Source organism: Orcinus orca, chromosome 17 (assembly GCF_937001465.1).
Source record: "Orcinus orca chromosome 17, mOrcOrc1.1, whole genome shotgun sequence".
Classification (NCBI taxonomy): domain Eukaryota; kingdom Metazoa; phylum Chordata; class Mammalia; order Artiodactyla; family Delphinidae; genus Orcinus; species Orcinus orca.
Window position 1 is genome coordinate 39,163,518 of NC_064575.1, and position 20,534 is coordinate 39,184,051.

At 40.0% G+C, this 20,534-nt stretch overlaps 1 long non-coding RNA gene and 2 pseudogenes across 3 annotated transcripts; 2 read left to right on the forward strand and 1 right to left on the reverse strand.

Annotated features, from left to right (window-relative positions):
- LOC125961811 (KH domain-containing, RNA-binding, signal transduction-associated protein 3-like) lies at nucleotides 1-1,903 on the forward strand (annotated as a pseudogene).
- Nucleotides 1,904-7,103: 5,200 nt separating this feature from the next.
- Nucleotides 7,104-9,482, forward strand: LOC125961691 (ferritin light chain-like; annotated as a pseudogene).
- Nucleotides 9,483-12,390: 2,908 nt separating this feature from the next.
- On the reverse strand, nucleotides 12,391-20,527 carry LOC125961839 (uncharacterized). Of its 3 annotated transcripts, none has more exons than XR_007472911.1 (2): nucleotides 20,009-20,527; nucleotides 12,391-16,066 (listed from the first exon to the last, which is right to left on the reverse strand). It is a non-coding gene; the product is annotated as an uncharacterized LOC125961839 (long non-coding RNA). The 3 variants fall into 3 exon arrangements; XR_007472909.1 differs by having other exon boundaries at nucleotides 12,391-16,119; XR_007472910.1 differs by lacking the exon at nucleotides 20,009-20,527 and adding an exon at nucleotides 17,815-19,148 and having other exon boundaries at nucleotides 12,391-16,119.
- Nucleotides 20,528-20,534: the final 7 nt, after the last annotated feature.

Below are 20,534 nucleotides of genomic sequence, written 5' to 3' on the forward strand. Positions count from 1 at the left end.
TGCCTCAGGCTCGCAGAGTGTGCCGCCGGCCCGGCAAGAGGGCCCGCCTGACTGCGCCGGCCCGTGGCGGGAGCTCGGGGACCGCGTCCGGGAGGCAGTGGCCGCCAGCGCGGGGCAGTCGGCGGCCACCCCCTGGGGACCGGGGCTGCGCGGCCGCTTCCCGCCTCGCGGCGCCGCCAGGCCGACCGCCCGGCTTGGCTCCGCCGCGCCCTGGCCGCGGCGTCCGGCCCGGGTTCCGCGCCGCTAGGGCGCGGGCGGGGTCGGGGGTTGCGTGGCCGGCGCTGCTCGCCCGCCTCGAGTCCGCGTCCAGGGCCCTGGCGGCCGGCGAGCATGGAGGAGAAGTACCTGCTGGAGCTGATGGCGGAGAAGGACTCCCTGGACCCCTCCTTCACGCACGCCCTGCGGCTGGTGAACCAAGAAATAGAAAAGTTTCACAAAGGAGAAAGCAAGGACGAAGAAAAGTACATTGATGTGGTGATTAATAAGAACATGAAGCTGGGACAGAAAGTGTTGATTCCTGTAAAACAGCTCCCTAAGTTCAACTTTGTGGGAAAACTTTTGGGGCCACGTGGCAATTCTCTGAAGCGCTTGCAAGAAGAAACCTTGACAAAAATGTCCATCCTTGGAAAAGGCTCCATGAGAGACAAGGCAAAGGAAGAAGAGTTGAGGAAAAGTGGAGAAGCAAAGTACTTCCACCTCAATGATGATCTCCATGTTCTGATTGAAGTGTTTGCCCCGCCACAGAAGCCTATGCCCGGATAGGACATGCTCTGGAGGAAATCAGAAAGTTCCTCATTCCAGACTATAATGATGAAATCAGGCAAGCACAGCTCCAGGAATTAACATATTTGAATGGTGGTTCGGAAAATGCAGATGTACCAGTTGTTCGAGGGAAACCTACCTTGCGTACAAGAGGTGTACCAACCCCAGCAATAACCAGGGGAAGGGGAGGAGTCGCGGCCCGGCCAGTGGGAGTCGGGGTACCACGAGGGACGCCAACTTCCAGAGGAATCCTTTCCACCCGAGGGCCAGTGAGTCGAGGAAGAGGACTTCTCACTCCCAGAGCAAGAGATGTCCCCCCAACTGGGTACAGACCTCCACCGCCGCCCCCAACACAAGAGACCTATGGAGATTATGACTATGATGATGGATATGGCGCTGCTTATGATGAACAGAGTTATGATTCCTATGATAACAGCTATAGCGCCCCAGCCCAAAGTGGTGCTGATTACTATGATTATGGACACGGACTCAGTGAAGAGACTTATGATTCCTACGGGCAAGAGGAGTGGACAAACTCAAGACACAAGGCACCCTCGGCAAGGACAGCAAAGGGCGTCTACAGAGACCAGCCATACAGCAGATACTGATTGTACTGTCTGATGTTGTGACATAGCCAGTCTCCACCAGTCCTGTATACTGTTCAAAGTAATTGTTTTCTATGAACAATCCCTTTTTAAATAAATCAAAATGCTTAACATCTGAATGGATGGAATTTAAAATTACTTTGTTGAAACATCAACCTGGGCAGAAAAAAAAAAAAGACATGTAAAATTTTGTTATTTCCAGTCTGTATATGAAAAAATAGGTCATCAAAAGGAAAAAAAAAACTTTGATTAACTAGTGTTAAACAAAAAAGATAGGTTTACTAAATATGTTAATCCATCCTTTTAACATAAGCCTCACCTTTCATTTTAAAGGTTTCCATAGAAATTTAGTTATTTTATCTTTCAGCCATATGCTAGTTTTTTTTTTTCTCTTGCCAACATGCGTAAAAAGGGAAGCCAACTACAAGTGCAAATAATGTGGTATTCTTTTGTAACTCAAGTCTTGAAATGTTCTGTAGTGTTAAGCAAAGTCTCCTCTTGCTTGATACTAAATAAACTTTTGAAAGAAAAAAAAATGTTTAAGTAACCCACAAGAAGGAAAAATAAGGGAAACACAGGATTGAGAAACTAAGGTAAAAGACAAAACAAAAAATAACATGGTAGACCAAATCTTTGACATGGCAATAATTACATTAATGGTAAATGATCTAAATAACCAAGTCAAAGACAGAGATTGGAAGAGTAGATTAAAAAATCGCAAGCATGATCCAACTATATACTGTCTATAAGAAGCTTACTTTAAACATCATGATATAGGTAGTTCAAAGTAAAAGGATGAAAATGATATATCATGTGAACATTAATCAGAAAAAGCAGGAATGGCTATATTAATATCAGATAAAGTAGACTTCAGAGCAAAGGAAATTATTAGGGGCAAAGAGGGTCATTACATAAAGATAACAGGAATAATCCACCTAGATGACCTAGTGATACTAAATGTGTGTGCACCAAACAACAGAACTTCAAAATGCATGAAGCAAACACTGAAAAAGGTAAAAGGAGAAAGTTTTAAATCCACAATTATTATTTGAGACTTCAACACAGCAATTTATACAACTACCAGAGAGAAAAATCAGCAAGGATATGGAAGAACTGAAAATATCATCCATCAACAGGATATAACTGACATTTAAAGAACACACTCAGTAAGAGCAGAATACATATTGAAGTGTCCATGGAACATTCACTCATATACCATATACTGGGCGATAAAAAAACATTAGCAGATTTAAAAGAATTAAAATCATAGAGAGTATGTTCTCTAGCCATAATGGAATCAGACTAGAAATCAATAAGAGAAAGACAACAGGAAAATCTTCAATCACATGAAAACTAAACATCACACTTCCAAATAACTCATGGGTAAAAAAGACAGCATCAAGGAAAAAATTTTTAAATGCATAGAATAAAAGAAAATGGAGATATAACAGATCAAAGTTTGCGGAATGAAGTGAAAGCAATGCTGAAAGGGAAGTTTATAGCACTAAATTGGGAAAGAAAATATTTCAAAGCAATAATCTAATTTTCTATATTAAAATAGTAAAAAAGGAAGAGGAAAAAACACTAAACAAGCAGAAAGAAGGAAATAATAAAGATGAAACAGAAATCCATGAAGCTGAAAACAGGAAAATAGGGGGGAAAATCAATGAAACAAAAGGCTGGTTCTTTGAAATAAACAATCTAACCAATAAAGATCTAGAAAGACTGATAAAGATAAACAGAGAGATGGCACAAATCACAGATATCAGAAATGCAACCAGGGATACCATGACATATCCTGCAGGTTAATGAGGGACAAGTTACTATGAACAAGTCTACACTATAAATTCAAAAATGTAGATGAAATGGGCCAATGTTTCTACACCCAAAACTACCAAAACTCAGCCAAGATGAAATAGATAATCTCAATTTTCCTGTAACCATTAGAAACACTGGTTTTTCATTTAAAAACTCCCAAAAGAAATATTCAGGCTTAGATGTTTCACTTTTACCCAAGACTTAAAGAATTAACACCAATTTTACATGATTTGATAAGAAATAGAAGTAGAGGGAACAGTTTCTAATTAATTTTATGAAGCCAGTATTACCTTGATACCAAAACCAGACAGGGATAGTATAGAAAGAAGAAACCTACAGACCAATATTTTTTATGAAATTGGCTGAAAAACCCTCAGCCAAATATTAGCAAATTAAATCCAGAAATATATGAAAAGAATAATATACCATGACCAAGTGGGATTTATTCCAGTTATGCAAAGTTGGTTAAATATTTGAAAATTAAACAGTGTAATCCACCATATCCAATAGATTAAGGGGGAAAAGTCATGTGATCCTATCCATTAATGCAGAGAAAGCATCTGACAAAATCCAATCCCATTCATGATTTTAAAGAAAGAAGAAAAAAAACTCCAAGCAAACTAGGAATAGAAAAGGAACATACTGAAACTCATAAAGATGATCTACAAACAACCTATACCGACATGATATTTAACTGTGAAAGACTGGATGCTTTCTCTGTAAGATCAGAAACAAGGCACCGATATCTGCTCTCACCACTTTTATTAAATATATCACTGGAGGTTCTAGTAAGAAAATAAAGCAAAAATAAATAAATACATAAATTTAAAAGTTAAATTTTTTAAAAGTTTATTTAAAAGATAAAAGGACTATTCCTACTACGTTGCATAGGAAGGAACATATCCTACTGAATGTTGAATAGCAATATATCCTATTATACTGAATAAGGAAAAGTAAAACTGTCTGTATCTGAAGATGAGATGATAATCTAAATGGAGAAAATACCAAGGAATCCACAGAAAGCTTGAGAAATAATATTAGTTTGTAAATGATTTAGAGTACAAGATCACCACAATTTTATCAAATTACATATTAATAACAAATGTGTAGAAGCTTAAATAAAAATATGTGATGCCATTTACAACTGACCTAAATAAATACTTAAATATAAGCCCAATAAGACATTTATAGGACCTCTAGACTGAAAATTACAAAATGCTGATGAAGAAAAATTTTTAAGTCGCAAACAAATAGGGAGACATACCTTGTTCATGGATTAGAAAACACAACCTGATAAAGATGTCAATTCTCCCCAAGTTAAGAGGCTTAACACAATTACTCTTAAAATGCCCTCAAGGTTTTTGTGGATATAGACAAGCTTATTCTAAGATTTATATGGTAAGAAGAGGCTGAAGAATAGCTAAAACAACTTGTAAAGGAAGATGAAAATGGGAGGAATTAATCTACCCAATTTCAAGAGTTTGCAGTAATGATGGAGGGTAGATACATAGATCAATGGAATGGAATAGAGAACCCAGAAATAGACTGACATAAATCCATATAACTTGTTTTTGACAGCAGTGCAAAAGCTATCAAGGAAGAATAGACTTTTCAAAAAATGGTACTGAAACAGTTGGACATCCCTCGACAAAAACAAACAAAAAATGAACCTTAACCTCCACACCTTACACAAAAATTAAATCAAAGTGGATCATAATCTTAAATGTAAAAGCAGGACATTTTTAGAAAAAAAATAGGAGAAAATGTTTGGCATCTAGAACTAGGGGAATAATTCTTAGACTTGACACCAAAAGTATGATCAATAAAGGCAAAAACTGATAAATTGGATCTCATCAAAATGAGTTAAAAATGCTTCATAGAAGTTCCTTTTAAGTGGATGAAAACTCAAATTACACAGTAGGAAAACATATTTGAAAATCCCATATGAGACAAATGACTTGTATCTATAATATACAAAGAACTCTCCAAACAACTTAAAAAAATCCAACTAGAAAATAGGCAGAAGACAGGAACAGACATTTCATGGAAGAGAATATACACACGGCAAAGGAGCACATGAAAAGATGCTCAGCATCATTAGCCATTAGGGAAATGCCAATTAAGACCATAATGAGATGTCAGAGAGTAACTAAAATTAAAGTATAGTGACAATATCAAATGCTGGCAAGTACATAGAAAAATTATATCACATCACTGGTGGGAAAATAGAATGGTTTAGCCACTCTGATCAACAGCTTGACAGTCTCTTTTAATCCTAAAAGTAGATTCACCCTACAACGCAGTAATTGTACTCTTGAGCATTTATCCAAAAGAAACAAAAACTTAATTAAGTTCCCACAGAAACTTACACATAAATGTTCATAGCAGTTTTATTTATAATAGCCCAAAACTGGCAACTACCCAAATGTCTTTCAGTGGATGAATGTTGAAACAAATTGTGATAAAATCTTATGATAGAATACTACCGAGCAACAGAAAGGAACAAATTATTAATATACGCAAAAATTGAAATGAACTTCAAGGGAATGATGCCGAGGGAAAAATTTTGAAAAGCTGATCTCCGAAGATTAAGTAATTCATGATTATGTTTACATATTATTCTTAAAATAACAAAACTGTGGAGATGGAGAACAGATTAGAAGTTGCCACGGGTTAGAGTGGGGGTAGAAGGTACAGCGGGGGAACTCTGTGAGGTTTTTGTGGTTCCAGTACAAATAATACAGCAATCTTGGTTTTAATCCCTAAAGATTTCTAAAAGCAATTCCTAATAAGAGGTGTCCACACATTTAGCAATGGCAGATTAGAGGTATAGCTCCCCAACATAACAACTTCAAAAGAGAACATACTAATTCAATGCATATGTTAATTTCAAAAAAAGGCCAGTCACAATACTTAAATGGTATATATCTTAACTATATTATTCTAAGTATCCAGCTATACCAGATGGACTAGCAAGATTTTCTGTACATTCAACCTTATTTAAGACAGTAAATCTTATAATAAGACAGTTAGAAAAAGAAAAAAAAAACAAACCTCAACTACAGTTGGATATTCTCATAGGAAGATGAGGTGAAAATATGCAGCAGCGGTTCAAAAGCTTAAGCAGTGGCACCTAAATTTGGTTGTGCATTAGAATCATCTGAAGCACTTTTTAAAAACCCTCACACTGACGGTTGGTCATCGTAGACCAATAAAATCATTTTAAATCTCCTCAGACGATGCCAATGTCTAGCCAGACCTGAGAACCAGCGGACTAAGCAGAAGGGGATGTTTCTACAAAGATCTCTTAACAATAAGTCCTTTCACCCAATCAGATTTACCTCCCCGCAAAGGGCTAAAGAACGCTAGTGTTGTCCATACTTGCTTAGCTTTAATTAGCACTTGTGACTCGCCCAAAACCTAGATCATGTTTCCCCTAAATTTCATGTTATTCCCTACGTTTTTCAAACCCAGGGCTAAGGGGTTTGCCAGGATGAGATTTTAAGTGCTCACACAGGGGAAGTCCCTGGCAAACCAGGACAGCGGTCCCTCTACATTGAAATGTAAAGCATCCTAAATAACCCTGCCACTGCTCCCAGATCCTAGTCTGTGCCAACCAGTGGAGAAAAGGCATTCTCCATTACCACCACGGCAAATGCTGCTGTACTTGCGTTGGCTGGTCCCTATCTTTTCCAGGCACCACTCCCCTTCACCTGCTGGTGGACGCTTTGGCCAGCTGACAATGCAGATATTTTCAAACTTTAAGGTGAATAAAAATCATCTGGAGGGCCTGTTATAACAGAGATCACTGAGCCCCACCAGAGTTGCTGATTCCATAGGGCTGGGACAGGGCCCTAAAACTTGAATATCTGACACATTATCAGGGGACGCTGGTAAAACTGGTCATGTTGTTACCGAATGCAGGTTCGTGTGTCTGAAGCACAGTGAGGCCAAACAAACCTAAAGGTTGGAGTCTGGAGCCGAGAAAGGTTTATTGCAGGATCGAGCAAGGAGAGGGGTGGCCCGAGTTCCAAAACACCCTGAAATCTCCAAAGGATTTCAGCAAAGCATGTTTAAAGGCCAGGTGAGGGAGGGACGTCCCAGGGAATGTGATCAGCTCGTGCACAATCCTCTGATTGGTTGATGTGGAGGCCACAGGGCAGGTAACATTATCCATCCTTAGGTGCCAGAAGGTCTGGGGGCTACGTGCTCATGATCATCAAGGAGTTAATTTCTTCCATTGGGTGGTGGTTTTTAGCATCTGAAAACTCAAGAAATATGCCTGAGATACTATTATCTGAGTACTTCAGAGAGGAACTACAGCAGAGGATATGGGGGATGGGTCTGTCCTAGGAAGGCCCCATAGGGTACTGCTTGGTTACAAGGTGACCATACTTTGAGAACCACTGCTCTAGTGGCTTGGAATGTTCAGAAAGTAATGGAAGAATCCCTTCCCAGGTCTAGATTCTAGTATCGCCAGCTATATTGGTGGGGGGAAGGGTAAGTTTTGTCCTTGCTTGGACTTCTGGTTCATTTATATCAAAGCCTATTTGAGGCAGTGCGCTCGGCAGTCCTGCAGTTCTGTCTTTTGCTTCAACAGTGTTTGGAATGAACAGACCCAGGGACGCTCCTTGCTCCAGCCCCCGACCACCCTCCAACCTTTCTTCCTGTCGCAACCTTTGGAATCAGCCACTCAGCTATCCTCAGCCTCCAGGACAGGCCAACACCGTTTTTTGAGCTTAGCTCCTTATCACTGATCAACCACGAGTTCCCAGGTTCGTCAGAATTATTCCATCGAGGTGGAGGCCGCCGTCCACCGCCTGTTCAACATGCATCTGGGGACACTTACCTCTCTCTGAGCTTCTATTTCGACAGCAACGATGGGACTCTGGACAGTGTGGGCCACATTTTTCGCGAACTGGCTGAGGAGAAGTGTGAGGGCGCGCAGCGTCTCTTGAAAATGCAAAACCAGTGCTGTGGCCGCGCCCTCTTCCAGGATGCGCGGAAGCCTTCTCAAGATGAGTGGGGTAAAACCCAGGACGCTGTGGAAGCCGCCATTCTTAGGGAGAAGAGCCTGCACCAGGCACTATCACATCTGCGCGCCCTGGCTTCCGCCCGCGCAGACTCCCACCTCTGTGACTTCCTGGAGAGCCGCTTCCTGGAGGAGCAGGTGAAACTCATCAAGAAGATGGGCGACCACCTGACCAACCTCCGCAGGCTGGCTGGTCCGCAGGCTGTGCTGGGCGAGTATCTCTTTGAAAGGCTCACCCTCGAGCACAAACAGGAGTCTCTGAAGTCCAGCGGCCTCTGAGGAGCCCCTCTGGCATCAGAGCTTCTGCCTGAAGCCCTGCTCTGCAGCTACTAGGCAGCTTTGTAACCGCCCAGGAGCCCTCTCCCAAGCCTTGGACCAAATGGAAACAATAACGCTTTTTGCAGAAGGAAAAAAAAAAAAGCCTATTTGAAACACAAACAGAATGAAGAGGAAAAAAAGAAATATATATATATATATGTATATATATATATATTCATGTTTTTTTTCCTTTTTTTAAAAATTTATTTTACTGAAGTATAGTTGATATACAATGTTGTGTTAGTTTATGCTGTACAACAAAGTGATTCAGTTATACGTATATATAATTTTTCATATTCTTTTCCATTATGGTTAATTACAGGACATTGACTATAGTTCCCTGTACTATACAGTAGGACCTTGTTGTTTATCCATCATATATATAATAGGTTACCTCTGCTAATCCCAAACTCCCAATCCATCACTCCCCCACCTCCCCCTTCCCCTCGGGAACCACAAGTTTGTGTGCTATGTCTGTGAGTCTGTTTCTGTTTCACGGATAAGTTCATTTGTATCATATTCTAGATTCCACATATAAGTGATATCATATGGTATTTGTCTTTCTCCTTCTCACTTACTTCATTTAGTATAATAGTCTCTAGGTCCAGCCATGTTGCTGCAAATGGCATTATTTCATTCTTTTTTATAGCTGAGTAGTATTCCATTTTATATATATCACATCTTCTTTATCCATTCATCTGTGAGTGGACATTTAGGTTGTTTGCATGTCTTGGCTATTATAAATAGTGCTGCTGTGAACATAGGGGTGCATGTATGTTTTCGAATTATAGTTTTGTCCAGATATATGCCCAGGAGTAAGATTGCTGGATCATATGGTAGCTCTACTTTTAGCTTTTTGAGGAACTGCCATAGTGTTTTCCATAGTGGTTGCACCAATTTACATCCCCACCAACAGTGTAGAAGTCAGTCAGAAAGAGAGAGACAAATACCGTATGCTAACACATATATATGGAATTTAAGAAAAAAAAATGTCATGAAGAACCTAGGGGTAAAACAGGAATAAAGACACAGACTTACTAGAGAACGGACTTGAGGATATGGGGAGGGGGAAGGGTAAACTGTGACAAAGCGTGAGAGAGGCATGGACATATATTCATGTTCTTTTAACATATGAATTGCCCCACTTTATCTGTGTGAAATAAGTTTGTTCCCGTTATTGGGCTGCTTCTCAAGCTTTGCTGCTCATTTGAATGACCTAAAGAGCTTTTAAGAAAAACATTGGTGTCTGGGTCCCAGCCCCAGAGATTTTGATTCAGTAGGTCTAGGGAGGAGCCTGGGCACAGGGAGGGCTCAGAGTTCCCCAGGTGATTCTAATGTGCAGCAACTTTGGGAACCACCTCTTGGCTTCAATCCAGCTAGTGAGCAGATATTAAATCTAAGACACATGGGCTAGTGCGTGAGCTCTAGGAAGATTCGTGCCAGGGAAAATGATCGATAGTTGTGTTACTTCTCTGAAATGGACTGAAATTTCCAATTAGCATGAACAGGGGAGGGTGAATGGGTGAATGCAATAAGGTGTATCATTTACGTATTGCCCTATGTGTATGGCTAGAAGCTTTTGCAACTGAGGTCTGCCCTACTTTTCATGCTAATGGTAATGCTTGTCCTCCTAATGCAGCTGTAAACTTTATAAGCCCATAGGTAGACAGCATCACAAAATATTTACCCCTCCCCACTGGCCCACTCTCAAGCTTCTCTCCCCTTCCCCAATACACAAATGTACATCAATGCTCTTGAGACCACTATCAACATATTGACCTTCAATTCTTCTACTTTGCAGCTTCCCTCTTATCAGGAGATGTCAGCATTTAGTGCAAGGACAAATGCTTGCCTCTTGGTGAGTAATGTAGGCAATGCCTCCAAGAGACAAATAGAGCCCTTAGGGAGGGGGAAAAAGTCTTTCAAAAAGGTTGATGCCCAGAGGAGGCATTTTCAGTCATCTCAGCTTAGAGGTCAAATATCCAAAATTAAAAAGGTTAAAAAAAAGAAAAAGAAGAAAGCCAGGAAGAAAAGAAGGAAACAATTTTCTTATCTCATAGTAATAAGGCAGTTTTCCTTAAAAAAAAAAAAGACTTAAGCCATAAATTCTCTTTCCTAATCAAAATGTGCTTTTCCGTCTTTAGACTATTCCTCTTACATCCTGTATTATTCATGACGTTTAATTCTTGAAATAGCACATGGCTGAAAACAGAAGCTAACCTCTTGTCCACTATGAATTAAATCTTCTTTTCCTAGGACCTGTCTACAGTGTACAATTTGGGGTTTGCCAACATAATTATTTTCTCTGAAATAAGTTACAGCATTTTGCCTTTTCAATATATAGTTATACAATATATTGTTAACACAACATAGTTAATATAGTCAATATAGTAAATACAACTATAACACACGTGATATGATGCCACTTTGGTGATTTTCTTCATCCATGTAATTCTGAAATTTGACAGTATAGTTTTCATATTCTAATGAGCTGAGTATTACCTTTGCAAGGATAGAAAAATAAAATAAATTCATAATATTCTTGTGTGGTTTGCCCCTGGGGTGGATTACCATAATGGGGGGATATTTGAGCCTTTCCCCAAGTCATTAAAAAACCTCCAGCGAGCAGCCCCTTGTCCTCTCCAGGGAGTGGGGGGAAAGGATCTTTAATCATAATAATCCTGGGGGGAGAAATCTCAGAAATAAGACCTCTGCTTCTGTGCCTTGTTGTTTTGCAGAATAGCAATGATTGCTTTAGCAGCTTCTATTGCCATGTGTGTACAATAAGTAAATGAACATAAAATTGAATGAACGCATAAAAGAAGGATAAACCCACCCAGCTTAACAAATCCACTCTCTCACCTGCTGTGCCCTGAAACATGAAAGAAAGAATCACGGGATCATAAGGATTAATAAAATAACAGTCTCTGTTAACAACATTGACAGGAGGTATAAGGATAATTTGTCTGATGTGGGACCAACAGCTTAACTGCTTAATCCTTTTTTTTTTTTTTAAGGGCAACTCATTCATTTATTGTTTAAAGATTGCAAGACAACTTCTGAATTTCTGTAGCACAGTTTAAATGTTTTACTTTTTGATAAATCAGAGTATAATAGAAAAAACAATTAGTTTCCAGTAATATCTATATCTCTATTCAGAATTAAGTCTTCCACAGACATGTAACCTGGAAACAAAAGCCTGTTACAATAAGCAAAGCTTCAACAGAGCTGCTACTTTTCGGGCCAGGGAAAGGTTCATCCCTATAGGAGGAGGATGTGCTATGTAAAATGGCTGCAAGGTCACAGCCTTGAGGGCGCTGGAAGTCTATCATCCTATCCCACATTAAGTAGTTTGGTGAACTTCAAACGTCCGTTCATCTGCAACCAAGCTGGCAAACTTTAACTGATATCTCAAGCAGGTAAAAAATAAATTAAAATAAATCCTTACACTGATGTTCCTTGATTCACACTGTTAAACGGTTCATTAACATGTAATTCTGGCTAAGAATTACATTTGAGACTCCTTGCTCAGATTTTGGTTAACAGTACAAATCTTTCAGAAATTCAAGTTCTTATTAATCAATAATTTGTCAGCTAGGCTACATTCAGGCATCAGCTGCAACTACAGAATAGGTGCACTGCCTCAGTGCTTTGGAAAGACATAATCTAGAACACTACTAGCAGACAAAATATCTGTTACTAGACAGCACAGGTGCAGTACAGGAAGACAAAAACATATATTCATGTGTGCCGCGGACCAGCCGGAGAAAGAGGATTTCACCGCCCAGGGTCAGAAGGGAAGGGGTAAGGAACTGAAGTGGCACCGACGAATGGGGTCAGAAGGACCAAGACAACTGATGGTTGCAAGGCAAATTTTATTGCTCTACAGTTGCAGATTATCTAGACTAGAAAAAGGAAGGTTGCCAGATGGTGGTTTACATTATCTACAGACTGTCTCGGCTCAAGGTTAACTTCCCTGGGAGGAAACCCATAAACCCAGAATCATCAAAAATAACCTGCATGTGCAGGGGGAAGACAGCTTTGCTTGTCTCATTTTACATTCTTTCTGATCTCTGGGCCCTCGTGATTTATCTCCCATGGAATGGAACAAGGAGGGGAACAAGTAGGGACAGTCCCTTCGAGCAGCGGCGGCATGCCTAGCATGTCCTTACCTGCTCTCAAGGCTGACTGCTTCCCACAGGTCCCCCTTTTTTATTTTTTAACTTTTGCTGCAAAGTAATTCCATGAAGTTTAGTGCCGAGAGTAGTGTACTATTGCATGAGGATACGAAACAGACATGAGAAGATTATTATCAATAATAGGCAAATTATGGCCAGGGTAATAAATCCTGACAACCTTCCAGTAATCCAAGACTGAGGGTTTAACCACTTTAAATGATCCAGTAAAGTTTGAATTACATCTTCTGGCGAAACATCATCAAGATGTGTATTTTGTATATCCTGAATTTCAGCATTTAATTTCTTAAGATCAAGACTAATATTATTATCTGACCAAACACTCAGCAGATGCATTTTTACTTTTTCCCATTCCCAAATAGTCACTGTACTTTTAAGGAGTAACACACATCCATGTATACTTTGCATGACAAGCTAGACGCATCCTCAATTTTAATGCTGCCATCTGATCTCCAATCCCCAAAATTGCGTTTTTAAATTCATCTAACTTGTTACTAATCTGTAAATCTATGTGACTTTGTAAAGATAAAGCAAGACTGGTATGTTGAGATAACTGATTAGCAAAGTGAGCATGATGAATACTCTGTGAAAGAGCAAGACCGGCAGTAGCCGCGGCAGCAGACAGAGCAGCCGAGGCAAGTAAACTTACTATTAGCCACCCAAGAAAGCGTCTCCTTCTCTGCAAGGCTTTAGAGAGTTCCACCCATGCCTGTACTCCAGTATCTTCATACCAAGGTTCTCTCAGATGTACAGGCACCATAACATACATGGGTTGCTTTAGTATAAGCACAGATTGCGATCCTGCAGAAGGGAACATACAACTGCTAAAAATACAATTAACACAGCTAATATTATATCCTCCTTTGGAAGAATTACCAATGTTAATAGAACCAAACAAAAGTGTATATGGAGGAGCAACACAAGTTATAACAGGTGTATTGGAATAAGTTAGAGCTAGTTTCCATATATCCCAGTTCTTCTGAAATGTGATAAACCTATCTATGATGGGAAAAGAAGAGATAAGAACTGACACCTTGGTATAATCTATAGTACACCATATTTGGTTATTATTCCAAGATGCATTGCAACGTTCAAAAGTGGATCCAGGAAAGTTAACGGTCATAAGGGGAGGCAATTGATTTTTTGATTTTCTGTTAAGCATAGTAACCTTATGTCCAGCTATAAGTATCCCTTGTCCTCCAAGTAAACGCTTCATACAGAAATAATTTCCTGAATCTTCACCTGTAACCTTGGCTATAGTAATAGCGGAATCCCTAAGTGGTGAGGCGTATGAGATTTGACCTCTAATATTAATAGCTTGCCCATTTTATACCAAATGACGGTATCCTTAAGATCCTCTCGTCGCTGGTAGCCTGGCATGTAAGAGTAATGTTGGTTCCTGTAAAACGAAGGATGCCTGGAGAGCCTGACAAACTAATTGATTGATCCGTTCCCTCATAAACATCTGTATGCTCATAACTAATAGCCTTTACACATCCAGTTTCCAGATTCAATGGGCTAAGACAGACAGGATGGGTACTAAACCAGTTAGTATAATTTACAGACATATTGATTTGTTTTATATTCCCAATAAGAGGCCCATAAACACTTATCATTGTAAAATACAGGAAACTCTGCTTCAGACCAAGATATGGGTTGTAATAGTGGAGGATCAGGTACATAGGCCCAGTAAGTTGCTGCATTAACAGAGGGAACACATGAAATGGTTGCCAACATAGCCAAAAATAAAGTTACAGGTGTAACAGGATTATTCTGTTGTTTCACTGACTCTTGAGCTCGTGAAACCAGTTGTTTAATTTGTCCCCAAGTTGGAACATCACTCCTTTGAGTCGTCCTGGCAAGTGGTCTCCTCTTCTTCTTCTTTTTGTCAATCAACACTGTCAAATTTTCGGGAGAGGTGCAGAGCTTCTTCATCTTCTGAACTAGGTGAGCTGTGGCGAGCCATCTATTTGCTTGACTAAGCACTCAGGAAGCCAGCGAGGTCCAGGCGCTGATCTGGGAAAGATACACACGTGACCACGTCCCCAAATCAACACAGGATCAGGACCACGCCAAGTGCTGGTTAACGGATCTTTCCAGAGGACCTCCGGAGATTGAGAGGCCAATCTTGGCTCAGCCACCAACCTTCCCCCTGCAGAGCAGCCAAATTTGTCAACAGTGAGAACATTTAAAATAAACAGAGCATGATTTATAAGGTTATGTGGCGTTGTTCTATACAATTCCCCCCTGTTTATTTTTTCAATAGTTAGCTTTAAAGATCTATTTGCACGTTCTATAATACCTTGTCCTTGAGGGTTATATGGAATGCCTGTAATATGGGTAATTTTGTAATGAATTACAAAATGTTGCAAAAGCAGCGGGCCCATTATCTGTTTTAATAATTTTGGGAAGGTTCATGAAAGCAAAACAGTGTAATAAATGAGTGATAACATGTTTAGTAGCTTCTCCGGTCTGTGCTGTAGCACAGAGGAAACCAGAATAAGTATCGATAGTGACATGAACAAACTGTAATTTCCCAAAAGACGGGATATGAGTAACATCCATTTGCCATAAATGTCTAGGTAATAATCCACGAGGATTAACAACATAATGTGGAACAGGAAGGTGAGGTAAGCATTGTGCGCATTGCTTAACAATTTGTGGGGCGGCTTCACCAGTAAGGGAAAATTGTGTGTGTAATGTAGCCGCTGACTGACGGTGTAAAGCGTGCAACTGCTGTGCTGCTTGTGAAGCAGTTTGATCATAACTTACCATAATATGAGGGTGTCCAGGACATGGACCATGAGTATCAAGAGTATGAAGATAATGAATGCAGTATATTAGCCATTCTTGACAGCATGACGAACGGAAAGGAGGAGTACGGTAAATTGGGACATGTCCTGCTTTAGGGAAAAGAGATTGAGGAGGAGGAGTAACTTCAACTCTATTCTTGGGAGGAAAATGTACAGGATAAAGATCACGTTTAGATCGAGTTAAAACATCTGCAGTCGCATTAAGTTTAGTCAATGGACCAGGCAAGTTAGAATGAGCACGGATATACAGACCTGCAACAGGACCATCATGGGAACGAATAAGCTGTTGAAGCAAACGAAAAGAGGATGATAATTCAGGGTCATTAGTATGTCCTATGCTCGCAGTCTCTAGAAGAAATCACAAGCTAATAAGATATTTACTATCAGAAAACAAATTAAAAGATATAGAAGGCAAATGTTTAAAAGACATAATGACAGCATACAGTTCAACACGTTGAGCTGAAGTCAAGGAAGTTTCTTTAATGAGGTTTGTTCCGTCGTCAATGATTACAGTAGCCACTCCTGAAGAAGAACCATCCGTAAAAACCAAAGGTACATGAGGAACAGGCTGTTGCCTAATTATAGAAGGAAAGATATGAGTTAAGTTTGCTGAATTGGATCAATTTATCAGCAGGGTAATGGCATTCCAAGGTACCTGAAAATCCTGCAAGAGCAAGACCCCATTCATTACTATGTTGAAAAAGCCAATTTTGTGGACTAACTGAATAAGGGATAATAATTTGAGAAGGTTCTATACTTATAGGTTGTAAGCATCTAGTTCTACCTTGCATTATTAAATTACTAATAAGGTCATAATAAGGGTTAATAACTTTAGAGGGTGTAGTTTTCATATGAATCTATTCAATAATTCCAACAGTTTGCCATAAGACGGCAGTAGGCACATGAGGAGTTGGACAAATTATTAAGAAAATTGGAAGGTGAGTATGAATTCTAGTTAATTGTGTAGAACTGATAGATCTATTGACTATTTGTAAAGCTTGAAATCCTTCTGGAGTCATAGAGCGTGAAGAAGAAGGATCTGAGTCACCTTTAAGAACATCAAACAAAGGCTGTAATTGAGCAGTAGTAAGTTTTAAGGAAGGCCTTAGCCAATTAATATCGCCAAGTAATTTTTGAAAAGCATTTAATGTTTTTAAATTATCAACTCAAATTTGCAGTTTTTGAGGCCTAATAGTAGTGTTATCAATATATTTTCCCAAATATAAAAATGGAGATTGTCTTTGAATTTTTTTTGAGGCAATGACCAAGGCAAATGATGGTAAGGACTGTTGTAAAAATTGAAAAGCAGTCTCTAATAAAGAAATATTATCAGTGGCTAAAAGTATATCATCCATATAATGTATGAGATATAACGATGGAAACCTTTTTCTCACAGGAGTCAAGGCCTGAGCCACATATTTTTGGCATAATGTAGGACTATTTGCCATGCCCTGAGGCAATACTTTCCACTGAAATCTCCTCATGGGTTCCTTAAAATTTAAGGCAGGCAAGCTAAAAGCAAAATGTTTTCTATCTTCAGGAAACAAAGGAATAGTGAAAAAACAATCTTTTAAATCTATAACTAAAAGATGATAATTGTGTGGTATGGCTGTTGGAGAGGGTAGGCCTGGTTGAAGAGCTCCCATTATTAGCATAGTTTTATTAACAGCTCTTAGATCCTGTAATAACCTATATTTTCCAGATTTTTTCTTGATAATAAAAATAGGAGTATTCCAAGGACTACTGGAAATTTCTAAATGCCCTAATTGTTCCAGTACTAATTGTTCTGCAGCTTCTCATTTCTCCTTTGTGAGGGGCCATTGGTCCACCCATACAGGGTCATCAGTCAGCCAAGTAATTGGATCAGCAGTGAGTGGAGGAGAATCCAAGGCCCCTAAGAAAAACCCAAACCTTGTCTATCATATTTTATTTTCACATCAATAGGATAGACAGTTCCTTGTTGATTTGTTCCCAGCGCTTTTGTGGGAAGAAATCCTTGATCCAACATCATATTAGAGACTTGAGAGTTTGGACTATAAAGTAATACTCCCATTTCTTTTAATATATCTCGGCCCCAGAGGTTTAAAGGCAGCCCAGGCAAAACATAAGGCTGGAAGTATCCTGAATGGCCCTCACTATCTTGCCATAAAAAAAACTGACTACTTTGCATAGGAGAAGAACTTTGTCTGTAATAGTAGGACTAATGGGCTAACGTTTAGGCCAGTGTATCTGCGTCATAACAGAGACATCAGCTCCAGTGTCTAACAAACCTGAAAAAACCTTTCCATTAATGGTTCATTTCATTTCTGGACGTTCTTTCCCTATCTTCTGAATCCAGTAGGCAGCATTAGACGATCCAAAAGCCTTTGTTTCTCTCTTTTGATGTTGTAAACTTTGTCCATGAGGTACAAAGGGCAAAAGTAGCAATTGTCCAATTTGATCACCAGGAGAAATAGTTATTATATTTTTAATAGTTTGTGCCATGACTTTTATTTCTCCTTCGTAGTCAGAAACCATGACTCCTGGCATAACAGTTAAACCTTTCATGGTGACACTACTTCTTCCCAATAATAGTCCCATCAAACCCTTGGGTAAAGGTCCACAGATGCCTGCAGAGAGGGCCTGAGGACCCATTTCAGGAGTTAATACATATCGGGCGGAGGTACTGAGCTCCAGTCCTGCGCTTCCTGGTGTTGCTCTGGAGAGCGAGGATATCGTATGTTTTTGTTTTTGGTTAATGTCTGATTGATAATTTGAGGAGGATACACAGACATTACCCTTATTATTTGTTGGGGCCGGGGAAGGCCCCGGGAGGAGTTTCCCGACAGTGGTGGCCCATCCTTGTGGGCCACTGAGCAAGAATCTGTGCCCAATGTTTTCCCCTATTGCATTTAGGGCATAAACCAGGGATTTTCTGACCATCTGGAGGTTTCTGAGTAGGGAAGGAAGGACTAGGGTTAGAATTAAAAGATCTACATTCTCTAGCAAAATGACCTGCCTTTCCGCATTTAAAACAAGTCTTTGTTTTCTTTTGATTGTTTTTAAACCCCACTTTAGTTAATGCTGCAGCCACAGCAGCACCCTGTATATAAGTAGGCCCAATGTCTGCACAAAGGTGAATATAATCCTCCAATGTTCCCCGTTTTCTCCAAGGTCGAATCGCAGCCTGACACGCATTATTAGCATTTTCAAAAGCAAGTTGCTTAACTACAATCATACCAGTGAGTCCGTCCACAATGAGTCTCCCCACCGCCTGTGACAACCTATCTACAAAATCAGCATATGGTTCATCAGGTCCCCGTCTAATTGTTGAAAGATCCTCAGTTTTGTGTGTAGAAGGTCATTTCCTCCAGGCTTGTAATGCCAAATGATTTATTTGAGGACAAGCAACAAAGGGATAAGTTAATTGATCTTGTAAAGAAAGATATTGTCCTTCCCCAATCAGCATATGATAATCAACTGGAATATTATGGGCAGCATTCTTTTCTGCTTGTTCAGCAGCCCGTTCATAAAAATCAAACTTCCATATTAAATAATCTCCACCATTTAAACAAGCTCGTGCAATAGACTTCCAATCAGCGGGGGGAAGAGCTTCTCCTGTCAACCATAGCAGTAGTAAAAGGAGCAGTGGGCCCATATTGAGCACAGGCGGATTTTCAATCTTTCAAAACTTTCAAAGGGAGAGCCTGATGCTCCCTAGTAGCTTGTTGAGGATTATTAGGATCAGGTCTTTCTATGACGGGACAACAGAAAATAGGATCTTCTCCTCGTTTTATTGCTCCTTGTACAGCGCGCTGCAAGGGACTCAGCATTTTTACAGATGTGGATTTTTGAGGAAGACAGTCCTTATTAACCTGCAGCTTTTTCACTGACTTCTCTATCACAGCCATTAGAAAATCATCCTCAGGATATTTCTCTCTTTTATGTTTACAAGCCTCATCTGTTAAGTCAAAATGTTCCTCTTCATCTAAAATATTTAAATTAATTAGCTCTTTCGGTTTAGGAAGTGGCGACACAGTAGCTGATAATACAGTCTCTCCTTCTGTCAGAGGCTTATGTTTTTCTGACTTTACATTCAAATCAACACTATCATGAGAAGAATCTAAACATATTTTTTATCAGATTCCACAAACTATATGTAACAACAGGAGTATGAGTAGGCCCTCGAGACTTGTAATAATTTTTTAATCTTCTCCAACTTTCTGCCAGATTTCTATGTCAACAGAGCCGCCATCAGGAAACCAGGGAGATACACCATGGATATGCTGTAAAAATTCAGTCAACTGTGAGGTAGAAACTTTATTACCCCGAGCTTTAAGCATCGAAAGTAAAACCTGAGCAAATAATTCATACATCTTTGAGCCCTTTTGCCCCATCTTATTTTACTTCTGACTATTGCCTTATGCCTCTATTAGTTCCACTTTTACTGGTGGCCACACATATTTTGCATAAGGGTTCTCTTACCTGCACTTTCTTTTTCTTTTAATTGCCTTCACGCTTCAGGTCCCTGTTCGAGTGCCACTTGCCGCGGACCAGCCGGAGAAAGAGGATCTCACCGCCCAGGGTCGGAAGGGAAGGGGTAAGGAACTGAAGTAGCACCGACGGATGGGGTCAGAAGGACCAAGACAACTGATGGCTGCAAGGCAAATTTTATTATGCTACAGTTGCAGATTATCTAGACTAGAAATCGGAAGGTTGCCAGATGGTGGTTTACATTATCTACAGACTGTCTCGGCTCAAGGTTAACTTCCCTGGGAGGAAACCCATAAACCCAGAAGCATCAAAAATAACATGCATGTGCAGGGGGGAGACAGCTTTGCTTGTCTCATTTTACATTCTTTCTGACCTCTGGGCCCTGGTGATTTATCTCCCATGGAATGGAACAAGGAGGGGAACAAGTAGGGACAGTCCCTTCGAGCAGCGGCCGCATGCCTGGCATGTCCTTACCTGCCCTCAAGGCTGACTGCTTCCCACACGTATGTTGCCTTGT